Here is a 14,271-nt window from a genome sequence, read left to right as displayed (position 1 = left end):
CGATAGTGTGGCGGTAGAAGCGGAGCGGGAGCGCACGTTGGCGGCTCTCATACAGTTTAAGAAGTTCAACCCACCTGTCTTTGAAGGTAGTTTGGTGGAGCCAGCGGTCGTGGAGTCGTGGATCGACTCGATGGAAACGCTCTTCGGAGACCTAAATACCTCGGAGAAGGACAAAGTGTACCTCGCCACCCATTGTCTTGAGAAGGCGGCGATAGTATGGTGGAAGCGAGTCAAGTGGGATCGACCTGCCGATCTTCCGCTTATGCTTTGGGAGGAGTTCAAGAGAGCAGTCTTCGCGAACTACTTCCCCGACACGGTGAAGCGGAGGTTGCAAGAAAAGTTCTGCAAGTTGTGACAGGGCGATCGATCAGTGGGGGAGTACGAACAGGAATTCTCCTACATTATCGACTGCGTTCCCGATGTTGTTAGAGATGATCGGGATAGGGCTGATTGGTTCTTGCGAGGACTCCAGTCGAGAATTTACGAGAAGGTGCAGATCTTGAAGTTGTCGACCTTTGCGGAGGTCTTCGATAGAGCTTTGTGGGCGGAGCACGGTAGTGCTTACGTTTGAGAGGAATGGGAGGCTATGGCCGAGAGCAAGGAAAAAGGCAAGAAGCGGACGACGGGTGGTGCCGGGGGCCGGCCAAATGCTAAGAAGCCCCCTCGGTATCCCCGACAGCAGACGAGGAACTGGAGACCACCTCGGTGCGTCATTTGTGGCGGAGAGCACCGAGTGTCGGCTTGCTCGCAGCGCAATGGCAAGTGTTTCAAGTGTGACCAACCGGGATATCTTATCCGGGAGTGCCCGAGCTGGACGTCGTCTGCGCCGATGGCGGCATCAGCACCGTCTACCCCAAGACAGCTTGCGGGGTTACCACCAGCGATGTCGGCTGGGCGCACGTCATCACCGCGTTAGCCGGAGGGATCGAGAGCGCCTAGCGGCCCAGTCTTTGCCGCTCAGGTGGAGGAGCAGCAACCTGCAGCACCCGACGACGTCGTGGCAGGTATAATTGTGATTAAAGGCACTAGAGATAGAGCAGTATTTGATACAGGCGCATCTCATTCATTCATTAACCCATCATTTGCTCAAACTCATGGCATAAAAATGGCATATAACGAGGACTACTGGTGGGTGAACGCCCCAGAACATTCATTCAGTGTCCACAATGAGTGTTTGGCGTGTCCAGTGCAAATAGGCGATTGGATTATGCCGATTAATCTGCTAGTGCTAGATCAGATGTGGGGATTCGATGTTATCTTGGGGACCAACTGGCTCTCCAAGTACTATGCGGTTATAGATTGTGAAAGCAAGGTGATCACTTTTCGTGAGCCTAATCAAGAAGAACTGGTATACCAAGCGTGCAAAAGTAGGCGCTTTACGGCGACCATATCGTCTGTAAGGGCGAAGAAGATATCAAATGAGGGTGTAAGGCCTATTTGGCAACCATGGTCGATGCTCGAAAGGAGTACCCAGAGTTGGGGGATATTCGGATAGTGTGCGAGTACCCGGATGTATTTCCGGCGGAGTTACCGGGACTGCCACCGGACCGGGAGGTCAAGTTCGTCATTGACTTGATTCCCCGGGCGGAACCAGTTTCGAAGGCTCCGTATAGAATGGCATCGGTGGAGCTAAAGGAGTTGAAAGGCCAATTACAAGACTTGCTCGATAAAGGCTTCGTGAGGCCGAGCGTGTCACCGTGGGAAGCTCCGGTGCTATTTGTGAAGAAAAAGGATGGTACACTTCGACTCTGCATAGATTATCGCGAGTTCACCAAAGTGACGATAAAGAACAAGTACCCGTTGCCGAGGATTTACGATTTATTCGATCAGTTGCAAGGGCCCAAAGTGTATTCGAAGATTGATCTCCAATCGGGGTATCATCAACTAAAGATTAGGCCGAAGGATGTGCACAAAATGGCGTACCGTACACGGTATGGCCATTATGAGTTCACGGTAATGCCGTTTGGGCTTACTAATGCCCTAGCAGCATTCATGGACTTGATGAACCGAGTCTTTAGGCCGTTGTTGGATCGATGCGTCGTGGTATTTATAGACGACGTATTGGTTTACTCAAAGAGTGAGGAGGAGCACGAAGAGCACTTGAGAGCTGTGTTGCAAATACTCAGACAAGAGAAGCTCTATACAAAGTTGAAGAAGTGTGATTTTTGGCTAAAGGAGGTCACATTCTTAGTTCATGTGGTATCGGGCGACGGAGTGTCGGTAGACCCGAAGAAGGTGGAGGCGATCAAGGATTGGCCTCGCCCGACAAGTGTAGCGGAGGTCCGCAGTTTTCTCGGACTTGCGGGCTATTACCGGCGGTTTGTGGAGGGGTTCGCTAAAATAACCACTTCGCTAACGCGCCTTACCCATAAAAGAGTAAAGTATGTCTCGAGTGACGATTGTGATCGGAGCTTTGAGGAGTTAAAGAGCAGGTTGACGTCGACCCCGGTGCTTGCCTTCCCGACTCCGGGGGAGACCTTTGTAGCGTATAGTGATGCCTCGTATGTTGGTCTCGGGTGTGTATTAATGCAAAATTGGCGGGTCATTGCATATGCATCGTGCTAATTAAAGAGTTATGAGAAGAACTAACCGATTCATGACCTCGAGTTAGCCGCGGTGATCTTCGCGCTAAAGCTTTGGAGGCATTACTTATATGGTGAGTATTGTAAAGTCTACACAGATCATAAAAGTCTAAAATACTTGTTCACCCAGAAGGAGTTGAACATACGGCAGCGGCGGTTGTTGGAGTTTTGAAGGACTACGATGTCACTATACTATACCACCCGGGAAAAGCCAATGTCATGGCCGATGCTCTAAGAAAATCGGCGGAGAACTTAGCGATGGCAATTACGCCTCAACCGCTATTGCAAAAGGAGATGCAAAGGCTTAGGTTGAAAGTGGTAGCGCCGGGAGTGCTGGCTACACTTGCCGTATTAGTTGTGCAACCGACCCTATTGGAAAGGATCAAAGAACTTCAAGCTTTGGATCCTTATCTTCAGAAGATACGAGGTGAAGTTGAGAACGGTAGTGCCGAGGATTTTGGCATTGGAGCCGATGGCGCACTCCGATTTCAAAATCGTTGGTGCGTGCCCAAAGATAGTGATATTCGAAGAGCGATCATGCAAGAAGCGCACCAATCTCCTTATAGTATACACCCGGGCGGTACTAAAATGTACAAGGGCTTGAAAGAGCATTATTGGTGGCCGAATATGAAAAGAGACATTGGGGAGTTCGTGGCACAATGTCTAACGTGCCAACAGGTGAAAGCAGAGCGCCGATTTTCGGCGGGAAAGCTACAAAATCTATCAATACCTGTTTGGAAATGGGAAGATATAGCGATGGACTTTATTACCGGTTTGCCTCGATCACAAGACGGACAAGACGTGATATGGGCGATAGTGGATCAATTAACAAAGTCGGCACACTTCTTGCCGATACATACTACGTGGTCGGGAGACAAGTTAGCTCAAGTTTATCTCAACGAGGTTGTGAGACTTCATGGGGTTCGGGTATCAATTGTATCGGATCGAGACCCCAGATTCACATCCCACTTTTGGAAGAGCTTGCAAGACGCGCTAGGCACACGGCTCGACTTTAGCACAGCGTTTTATCCTCAGAGTGATGGACAGTCAGAGCGGACAATACAGATCCTTGAGGATTTACTTTGAGTGTGTGTACTAGATTATAAAGGAGGATGGCATGATTTTCTGCCGATGGCGGAATTTGCATATAATAACAGTTATCAAGATAGCATAGCGATGGCGCCATTTGAGGCACTATATGGTCGAAAGTGTCGTTCTCCTATTCATTGGAGCGACGTGGGCGAGAGAACGGCTCTTGGCCCGGATGTAGTGCGGGAGGCGGAGGAAAAAGTCTGCCTTGCCCGTCAACGGTTAGCAACAGCGCAGTCAAGGCAGAAGAGTTATGTCGACAAGCGAAGAAAGGACTTAGAGTTCGCAGTTGGAGACCGCGTATTTTTGAGAGTGTCGCCGATGCGTGGAGTAAAGCGATTTGGGGTCCGCGGGAAGCTAAGCCCCCGTTATGTCGGACCATTCGAGATATTGGAGCGTGTGGGTGCGATAGCGTACAAGCTCGCACTACCACCGAGACTCGCTGGAGTTCACAATATTTTCCATGTGTCAAATCTCTGAAAGTATATTCGAAACTCGACATATGTATTGGAGTAGGAGCCCGTGGAGTTACGTGAGTATATGTCTTATGAGGAGTACCCGGTGTGCATCCTCGAAAGAGAAGAAAGGAAGTTGCGGAGTCGCAAAATTTCATATGTGAAGGTCCAATGGAGCAACCATGCAGCACGAGAAGCCACTTGGGAGCTTGAGGAGACCATGCGGAGAGACTATCCGCATTTATTTGAGTTGACAAGTTAAGGTATGTGTAATTTCGCGAACGAAATTATTTTAAGGGGTGGAGAATGTAATATACCGAGAATTCGAAAAATAAATAACGAACTTTAGTCAAATTGACCAAAGTGCGAGGATGGTACACTTCGAAAAGTCCGAAGGTGTTAAAAGGATCAAAAGTGCATTGTGGGAGGTTTTCGAGAGCTAAAGAATCAAAAATCTGCATTCTGCAGGTTTTGTGCTCTCGGAAATCGGTCCCTGAAGGAGAGATCGGTCCCCGTACGCATGAAAGATGAGAAAAGGGGAAAATCGGCTAAGTCCCAAAGATCAGGTTCACGGGAACCGGTCCCTGCTAGAGAGACCGGTCCTCGAGAGACCGGTCGCATTGCGCGCGGGAGCCCTGCTGACCACGGGGAGGGGCTATGGGAACCGGTCCCTGAAGGAGAGACCGGTCCCCCCAGCCCGAAAATGCCCAGTCTGGGTAGTGTGAATAGAGTGAAAGTTGAGGGGCCTATCTGCATTTTTGCAACCCATGGGTTATGTTGAGGGGTTATGAGGGCCCTATCTCTCATTCTCTCCCTCTCACACACTCTCTCCTCTCTTTCTCTCTTTAGAAGACAAGAAGGAGAAGAAGAAAAGAAAGGAAAGAAAGGAAAAGAAGAAGAAGAAAAGAGAAGGAAGGTCGAGAAGAAGAAGAAGGAGTGAAGTAACTCCCTCTCCTTCACCTCTAACACAAAGAAAGGAGAGCTTTGAGGTAAGCTTGAACCCTATTCATGGTAAAATCCTAGAATGAGAACCAAATGACCTAGAAATGGTTTTAAAAGAACCTTTTGAGTATTTGGAGCTATCTTTTGCTTCTTGTTGAGATCACAGCCATGGATTGGGTATATGTAGTGAAATTGTGAGGTGAGCTTCAACCTCTCTCATGGTAGAATCCAAACTAGGATTTTGATTGAGCTAAAAAGGATTTTAATGGGATCTCTTGAGTAGATTAAACTCTCTTTTGTTTCCTAATGAGATCAAATCCTAGATTTTGTGTATGTGTTGGAGCTAGGGCACCCAAATTGGGGCTTTTGCTCGGAAGGACTTCAAAGTGAAATTGACCCTCTAGAAACCTAATTGGGGGTATTTCCGACGCGTTGGTGCGCTTGGATTGACGTTACGAAAAGCCTATGTAAAGATATGAGCAAAATGGCCTAATATGGCTTCATTTTGCCGCAGGTGATGAACTAGGAGTCTAAAAATTACAAGAAAATCATTGTAGCATCCTAGTACGCCTACGAGGTGGGTGGTGCTATCCAAACTTGTTGGAATTTCCTCTATGCCTAATGTGTCATTCAATTGAGCATATGTTTATATTGTTGCATGCATTATAGGGTAGATGTGATGTTATAAATGTGAGTGTTGCATGATGTGAGTACACGTGCTATTTGAAATGTTTGAGAACCTATTCAACCCTATATGTATGCATGAGATATAATGTGAGCACCCAATGAGATGAAAGAACAAAGTGACACAATAAAACATAAATCGAGTGGCATTCGATAATGTAAAGTAAATTGACACTAGAGTTAGTGTGTGTGGCATCAAAGAGAAATGTGACGCAAAGAACAATGATAATGATTAGAGACAAGTAAAGAAAAAGAAAGTGGCATAAAGAATGAGTGAAGTTAAAGAACAATGATTGCTAGAGTTAGCAAAATAAAATGATGTAAAGAATACTAGAGTTAGTGTAAAGACAATGATTGAACCATATATCCTTAGAGTTAAGGATCGATCATACTTGCTATGAGTTCCGTGCTCGAGGGCGGTCGCTCCCCCTCGAGCGATGCGCTCCAGAGTTTTGCATTACGGGTTGGAGTAAACCCGAGGACGGTCTTAGCGGGAGGAAGCTGAGGGCCCGCGATAATGGACTTAATGTAGGCAAGTTAATGTGGCGAAACCCTCGGGTTAGCCGTGAGATTAAAGAACAAAGAACAAAGTTTAAAGAACAAAGAACTTGCATACTTGCATGATTTACGTTGAGCATATTTCTTGCCTTATTGTTCAGGCATATTAGCATCATGATTATAGTTTGGTTACTATTTTGCTTTTTCTTTCTATTATGCCTGAGTTAGTCCTAGCGGGAAAGTCGGTGAGATTGGGGCCGAACCCACTGGGAACTTTGTTGTAGTTCTTACCCCACTATTCCACAGAGCCGGGACCGAGCGAGCCGGCGAGCGACCGCGGTAAAGGTATCGCACCTTAGTCAGAAGCCACCAGAGTTGGGTTTACATTTTGTAGTAGCATTCCCTTACTTCATCTTTTGTATTTGATGAATTGAGATGTAAAAGAAAAAGAATGTAATGTTTATCTTGAGGAGAATGTGATGTAAAAAGAAATGATGAAAAGTATGTAAAGAACTATGAATGCAATGTATGTGATCAAAAAAGAATCATAGTACTTGTGTAGATGTTTAGTTTCTTTTCTTTCACTCATGGTTATTGCTTACCCTCGTGTAAGCCATTTGTGTATGTTTCCACTAGTACTTTTCTCTACTTGAAAATGTACAGGTGATGAGCCTTGGGCGAACAAGGGAAACTCTGTCCGTTCGGCGTCTGTTTGACGTGGTCGGCCGACCCAAATTGGTATCGGTCCCGGGGCGTGACAGTTCTCACCTCTATTTATACTCGATTTTTACTGTTCATAGGTAATGAACATTGTAGAGAGAAAAATTATTATATTGAAAAGAAAGTTTGCTTAAGATCTATTTCATCTTCAATTTTCATTTTATTTCGATCTCTTTGTTGCTGGGTGTTGGAAGCTACTGCGTCAACTTCTTCTACGTCCGTGCTCGTAGAAGGAATTTCAGTCATATCTTGGGGCGGTGTTTCCAGTTGATCCCGCACAAAGGACAAGAATACATCTTAGGGCAGTGCAACACACGCTTCCGACTCAATTATTTCCGGCTTCCTTCTTTGGCAATTTTTTTGGGAACTTAGTGCTCGCTTGTAAGTTCATTTATTAATTTTATCACAAAATTAGTTAGATAATTAATCACAATCGAATTTTCAATACGATTTTTCTAACAATTTAAGGCGTAATCCTATCTGGTTTTGATTCACAATTTAACAAGTGCTAATCTATATTAAATTAATTTTGTCATGCATATAATTTGTTTGTTAACTTGTTTGTATGATTGGCATTCAAATATAAATTTTTCGGGATTAGCACTTGAACGTGTAGTTGTATATTATTATCTAATTTATTGTCTATTCTAGTTGTTGAAATTTACTATTTTATTTTGGTGAGTAAAAAAAAGGGCTTTGATTTCTTTAAACATTATTGTTAAACATTACTCTTTTCTTGCAATTAAATAAAAGGGTAAACTTCAAATACCACCCCTATGGTTTCACACATTCTCACTTTAGTACCTCGTGGTTTAAAGTGTATCAAATTAGTGTCCTATGGTTTCATTTTTATCTTTTCTTCAGCTTTTTCGTTAATATTTTGTTAAATTATATACAAAAAACTTCAGATACCCTAGCTAAATTTATCGATCGAATATTCATTTTAGTACACTTTAGTTTTAACTTTGTCACTGATTTAACGAAAAAAATTAGTAGAATCAATAATAAAATGAAAAAAAATGAAAATTTTAGTTTTTTTTTTTTTCAAGATATAGAGGCGGTTGTGTTAAACCGCCTCTAATATGTCTCTAATGTAAAACATAGAAGCGGTTATAACAACCGCCTCTTGACAACCGCCTCTACCAGCGATTTTTCCTGTAGTGACAGGGCACTAAATTGATACACTTTAAACCACAGGATACTAAAGTGAGAAAGTGTGAAACCACAGGGGTGGTATTTGAAACTTTCCTCCAAAAAAATTGATTTTACTGTAGCTCATAAAATTACCGTTTTTCTACAAGAAAAATTGCTACAGTAAATTTTTACTATTTTATTACAGTTAAAAAAATTTTCTTTAGGTAGGATTGGAACACACAGTTGCTAACGACACACCCTTCATGAAGGGACCGGCCGTGGAGTTACCGAACACACCTCAAACCTGCACAGCACACGAGCACACCGAAAACAGGATTTTTCGTAGACGTAAGAGATGAAAATGATCGTAGGAAAAATAAGCATAAGGATAACAAAGCAATAAAGAAAATAAGAGATCACAAGAACACAAGATTTACGCGGTTCGACCAATCATGAGTCGACCTACATCCACGGGCAAGACCACCTCAATGCTTTCTTTGATTAATCCACGGCACAAAAGTATAAAGGAGTAAATTGGATTACAAGAAACTCTCTCTCAGAAGCTCTCCACATTTTCCTCTCAATTAGAGTGTCTACAATGAAGCTTATATCTAAAAGATTAATTGCAAGGGTTTATATAACTCTAAAATCCCAATTCTAGTAGGAAACAATCTCCACCTTCCATCTGAGTCTGATTCACATCTAGCAGTTGATATCCTCTTAAGAATCCTCTTTAAAGTGATTCTGGACTATCCCTAATCTTTTGGAACAAGATTAGATCAAATTAGAAACAAACTCTCTGCATATCGACTGGGAACATGACTTTACATAATCCAGCACTTCAAACAAGCATCTTGTAACCGACAACACCACTTTTAATTTATGCTTTTCTTATTGTTTCAGTTTATACTCTGTTTGCTATATAGATATTGTTTAGTTGCATATATTATTTACTCAAAAATATCTAATAGAAATCAAACTTTTAAATTGTTTGAGCCATCCGTTTGCTGCTAAATGAGCAGTGATAAGATATTAATTTTAAAAAATTAAATCCAAAACTATTTTGGCTGACTAGGGTAGAAATGTCACGCCCCAAGACCACAACAAAACCACACAGAGGGCTCGTGCACTAGACCCGCCGAATGGACAGAGTTTTTCCTATCCGTCCAAGGTGTCACAAGCATGTATACACCATATATTCCAAGCAAGAAATGAATACATACGTTGTATAAGGAGAGTATCACAAGATATAAAGTAAACTATTTCTATTACAAATTTAAGCGAGTTCACTCATCTCACCTCTCACCTTGGCATTAGGTGGATTTCTACACACCCCTGACCATAAGCTCATAGGTATTGAGTCACTCCTTTGGCATTATGTGGCAATTTGTGCACTCCCGGCCATAGGTTGCTAGGAGTTTCGAAATTCCTTCTTCTATGGTCACAAAGGTCCATTGTCTTTACTCTATATTGTCAACCTTTTTAGGTTCAAGCCATCATGTCCAAGTGGTATTCTACCCACTATGTTTCCAACTTATATTCCAATGACACTATGTTTTCTACATTTAAGTATTGAGTTATCTAATGACCCTCAAGAAAGTCACCCTATCATTCAGTCTACAACATAGGTATACAAAATAACGATGCATGCATCCATTTATCTTATGCAAATTAGTAACTCTAAATTTAATACATTAGATGTATGCACATTTACTCATACATAGGTAGTAAACTAAAATCATCCAAGTAGCATGTGCCTCTAACATGCATATCTAACATTCAAATTACCATGCAATAAAAATTAACTTGTTTTCACTATTACTCTCTAGACATGTGAGATGACCAAGTCACTTCGGTGCACACAACCTACCATTTAATCCATAACATATGCATTCCACTAATCATGTAAGCATTCATTCACGAGTCATAACATAATATGCAAGAATACCATACATGCATCCATTAATCCATGAGATATGATGCCCTTGATTCATGTGCACTACATGCAACCACGTGCATAACGTTTGCATTCCACTACTTATGTCAATATTCATGTATCCATTCCACAAATAACTTAATATAGTTATTTTTCACTTAGACATGGAAGTGATCTAATCTCTTTAGTCAAGCACAACCTATAGTCAAGCACAACCCACCTCAAAATGCTCCTAATTGCTTGTAGGTACTTGCAATTAGGCCAATTCCCTGGGCTACAAGCTTATGCCAAGCTTCCTTACCCTAATACAAGAAAAATGGTTCGTTACCATTTTTGAACTCTCAAATAGTTTTATTTCAAGAAATCAAATTATCCCACATGATTTCCTACCATCTAATTAGGGTTTTAAAGAGTCAAATAATTTTTTGACTCATTCAAAACAAAAGCCCTATTTTAAACCAAGGTTTTTCAAAACAATGGCAAAGCTCCAAATCTCATGGCAAATCTCTACCATTTGGTGCGGTCTAGATTTAGTTAGAGATTGCTAAAATCTCTAAACAAAGAATCAAACCCAAAACCCTAACTCAAAACACCAAGAACTCATCTCAATCTCAAATTTTCCAAGCATCTTCTTACTCCAAGAAGCTTGCTCCAGACATCCAAGTCCTTTCTAAGATCAATCTCTCCAAATCTCCAAGTTTTGAGGAGATTTCAAGAAAGAAAAGAAGAAAGTGAGAGAGAGGACGGAGGTGTGGGGTTGAGCCCCCTTTTTACCAAAATTACAGAAATGTCCCCGATCTGGGTTGTCTGCAAGCGAAGAGTCCAAATCCTGGAGCCAAGGTTTGTACCCCATAACTAGTTTTCTATTTTGCGTAGGCAAGGTCCGGACCCTCTTGTCATGGTTCAGACTTTGATACTCTGGCCTATATCAAGATCCGGATCCTCAAGTCAAGATCCGGACCCGAGAGTCCAGAAGTCCAAAAACACATTTTTCAAAATTTTTATTTTCGCTCTTTAGAGCTCTAGTTCAATTCTAATCGTTCCAAAACTCTCGAAATTTGTTTCCAAGCATGTCTAAATCATCTCTCAACTGTTCTTTGCGCAATTTGGCCAAACTTCAGTATAGTTTACCGGAACTTAGTACACTACAAGAAATCTTAACAAATATGATTGTTTTTCTTCTTTTTTCTTTTTTTTTTTGAGAGAGAGATAGGTAGCACGCTACCCGCTTCGTTTATTTCATTTAGAAATAAACTTAGCTAGAAATGTGAATCAACTAGGATTCGAACTTTGGTCTCGGGTACCAACCACCAAGCCCTTTGCCACTTGCTCTAGGGACGGTCGGTAATATGATTGTTTTTCTTAAAAGATTTTTTGAACCTTTTTTGTAGCTCATTCTAATTATCCTTAGTTTCTTTATTCCCTCAACTTGGTTATTTAGAATGGCATTTGATGATTCTTCTTGCCTTAAGCCAAAAAAATTTAAAAGGGTAGGCTTTTTGAGGTGGCGAAAACAGTTAGAGGCTTGGCTTATTACCTTAGGCCTCATAACTGTAATTGAAAAAACACATCCTTTTCCTACTTCTAAAATTTTTTTTGGTCCTCCTCCGCTAACTCCTCTATCTAATTCTTTTAAATTTGCTACTACCTCAGCTATAGAACCTAAATCTAATAAATCCCCCAAGGAAATTGAATTTCACTATAGGTTTAGAATACTTAGTTGTCTATCTAACAAACTTTGTGAAACTTATAGAAAATATTAAACTGCCAAATATTTATGGTATGCCCTAGAAGATACCTACATTAGTGATAATAAAGGCATTGCTAGGTTTACCATTACTAAATTTAACAATTTTAGAATGGTAGACAACATTTTTATAAATGATCAAATCCACCAATTTCAGAAGTTTGTCCAAAAGATTCATAAGAATGGTTCAACCTTAGATGAAACCTATCTGGCTACTTGTCTACTAGACAAATTACTCCTTTCCTAAACCAAATTTGCCCAAGAGCTTAGACGAACCCAGAGAACTTAAACTTAGGTCGGTAATCCAAGCTATAGAATAGAAGACTAATACCGACTTAAGGAGATTAAACTATCCAACAATCGATCAAATATAAACCTAACCGAGATTCAGAACTAGAGCCATGAGCCTAAATCCATAAAAATTTCAAATTTAAGGGTAAAGGCTTTAAGGGTAGGAACCCGAACCGAAACCGAAACCATTACGAGAAACCCAATACCAACCAATCTAGTGGGATCGAACAAAAAAAAGGGTAGTTTCTGTTATGTATGTGGCCAGGACAACCATTTTGCTTTAAAATGCTTTTATTGAAAGAAAGATAAGGCTGTCTACAAGCAGGGCCAAAACAATAGCAATAACTATCCTAAGCCTCAGGTCAACATGATTGAGGGCGAATTTTCTTCCTCTACTTTTAGGTCAGTCTCTTTTGTACCCAATGTTAACATTACCTATCATGATTTAAACTGGTAGTTACACTCAGGAACTAATGTCTATGTTTGTACTAATTGGTTCTTATTCTCGTCTTATCAGGGCACAAGTAGAGGATGTGTGACCGTTGGAGATGGAAAAGCTGTCAATATGTTGAGGATCGGATCAATCAAGCTGAAGTTAACTTCTGGAAAGAGTTTGATCCTTCATAATGTGCAGCATTCTCTCGAGATCCGATGGAACCTGATTAGTGGATCTTTATTAGTTCAATTAGGATATAAGATTGCATTAGAATCCAATAAAGTTGTAATTTCTAAGGTAAAAATGTTTATTAGAAAAGGTTCTATATCTGAAAATTTATTCAAATTGAATGTATTCCTTTTGTTGATAATAAAAATTCTTCTTTTGCTCCTACTTCTACTAATATTTTAAATATTGAATCTTGTGATGTATGGCTTGGTAGATTAGGGCATGCGAACCTTAAATTTATACTAAAATTGATCAATCTTAACTTTGTATCCAAACTCAAGATTGATCTCAAATCCAAATATGAGATTTGTACTCAAGCTAAGTAGTCTGGGAAACCTTTTAAATCTCTTCCTTATAGGGATACCAAGATTCTTGAACTGATTTATAGTGATGTCTGAGATTCTAATAAAGGACTTACCCATGGAGGAATTTTCATTACTTTGTGACATTTATAGATGACTACTTTAAATACTGTTACACCTATCTCTTGAAGACCAATGATGAAATCCTCAATAAATTTGAAGTCTTTAAAGCAGAGGCTGAAAATCAATTAGAGAAGAGAATTAAAATTATAATGTTAGATAGAGGAGGCGAGTATACTTTAAATGAATTAAATCTGTTTTGTGAGGAACATAGAATAATTCATGAAGTTACTGCTCCATACTCACCACAGTCAAATGGTGTAGATGGAAGAAAGAATCGAATATGGTCAATGCCATGATTTTAAGTTCTGGTGTACCTCAGAACTTGTGGGGGGGAGGCTCTTTTATCAGCTTGTTATATCCTTAATAGGATTTCCTTTAAGGATAGAACCCAAACTCCTTATTAACATTGGAAGGAAAGAGCGTCTAGGTTAAGTTATTTCTGAATGTGAGAGTGCTTAGCTAAGGTACCTATTCCTGAACCCACAAGAAAGAAGATTGGACCTAAAATTATAGATGCCATTTTCATTGGATATTCCTTAGGTAGCAATATATATAGATTTCTAGTGACCAACTCTGAGATTTTTGAAATTTTCAACAATACTTTGATTGAATCTAAAGAACAACCTTCTATGAAAACATCTTTCCTTTCAAAAATCGCATCTCTAGATCAACCCCTGATTATTAACCTACTTTTGAACATGTTTCTTCTTCTGATCATATACCTGCATCTGATATACCTCATAGTATAGATCCTATTGAACCTAGCCCACCAACTGAATTAAGGAGAAGCAAGAGAACTTATTTCGAGAAGGACTTTGGTAAAGGTTTTTTTACTTTCTTAGTTGAAAGTACACCTTTATTATATATGAAAGCTATAAGTTCTCCTTAAGCTTCTTTTTGGAAAGATGTTATAAACAGTGAAATCAAGTCGATTATTAGCAATAACACTTGGATCCTCACTGATTTGCCTTATGGAAACCAACCCTTAGGATGTTAGTGGATCTATAAAAAGAAACTTAGGGCTGACAGATCAGTAGAAAAGTATGAGGCGCAACTTGTTGCTCAAGATTTTCAACAAAAAGCTGATGTTGACTACTTCGACAC

This window comes from Ananas comosus, linkage group 18 (assembly GCF_001540865.1).
Source record: "Ananas comosus cultivar F153 linkage group 18, ASM154086v1, whole genome shotgun sequence".
Taxonomy (NCBI): Eukaryota; Viridiplantae; Streptophyta; class Magnoliopsida; order Poales; family Bromeliaceae; genus Ananas; species Ananas comosus.
The sequence above is the reverse complement of the archived record's forward strand: the minus strand, read 5'-3'. Positions refer to the sequence as shown.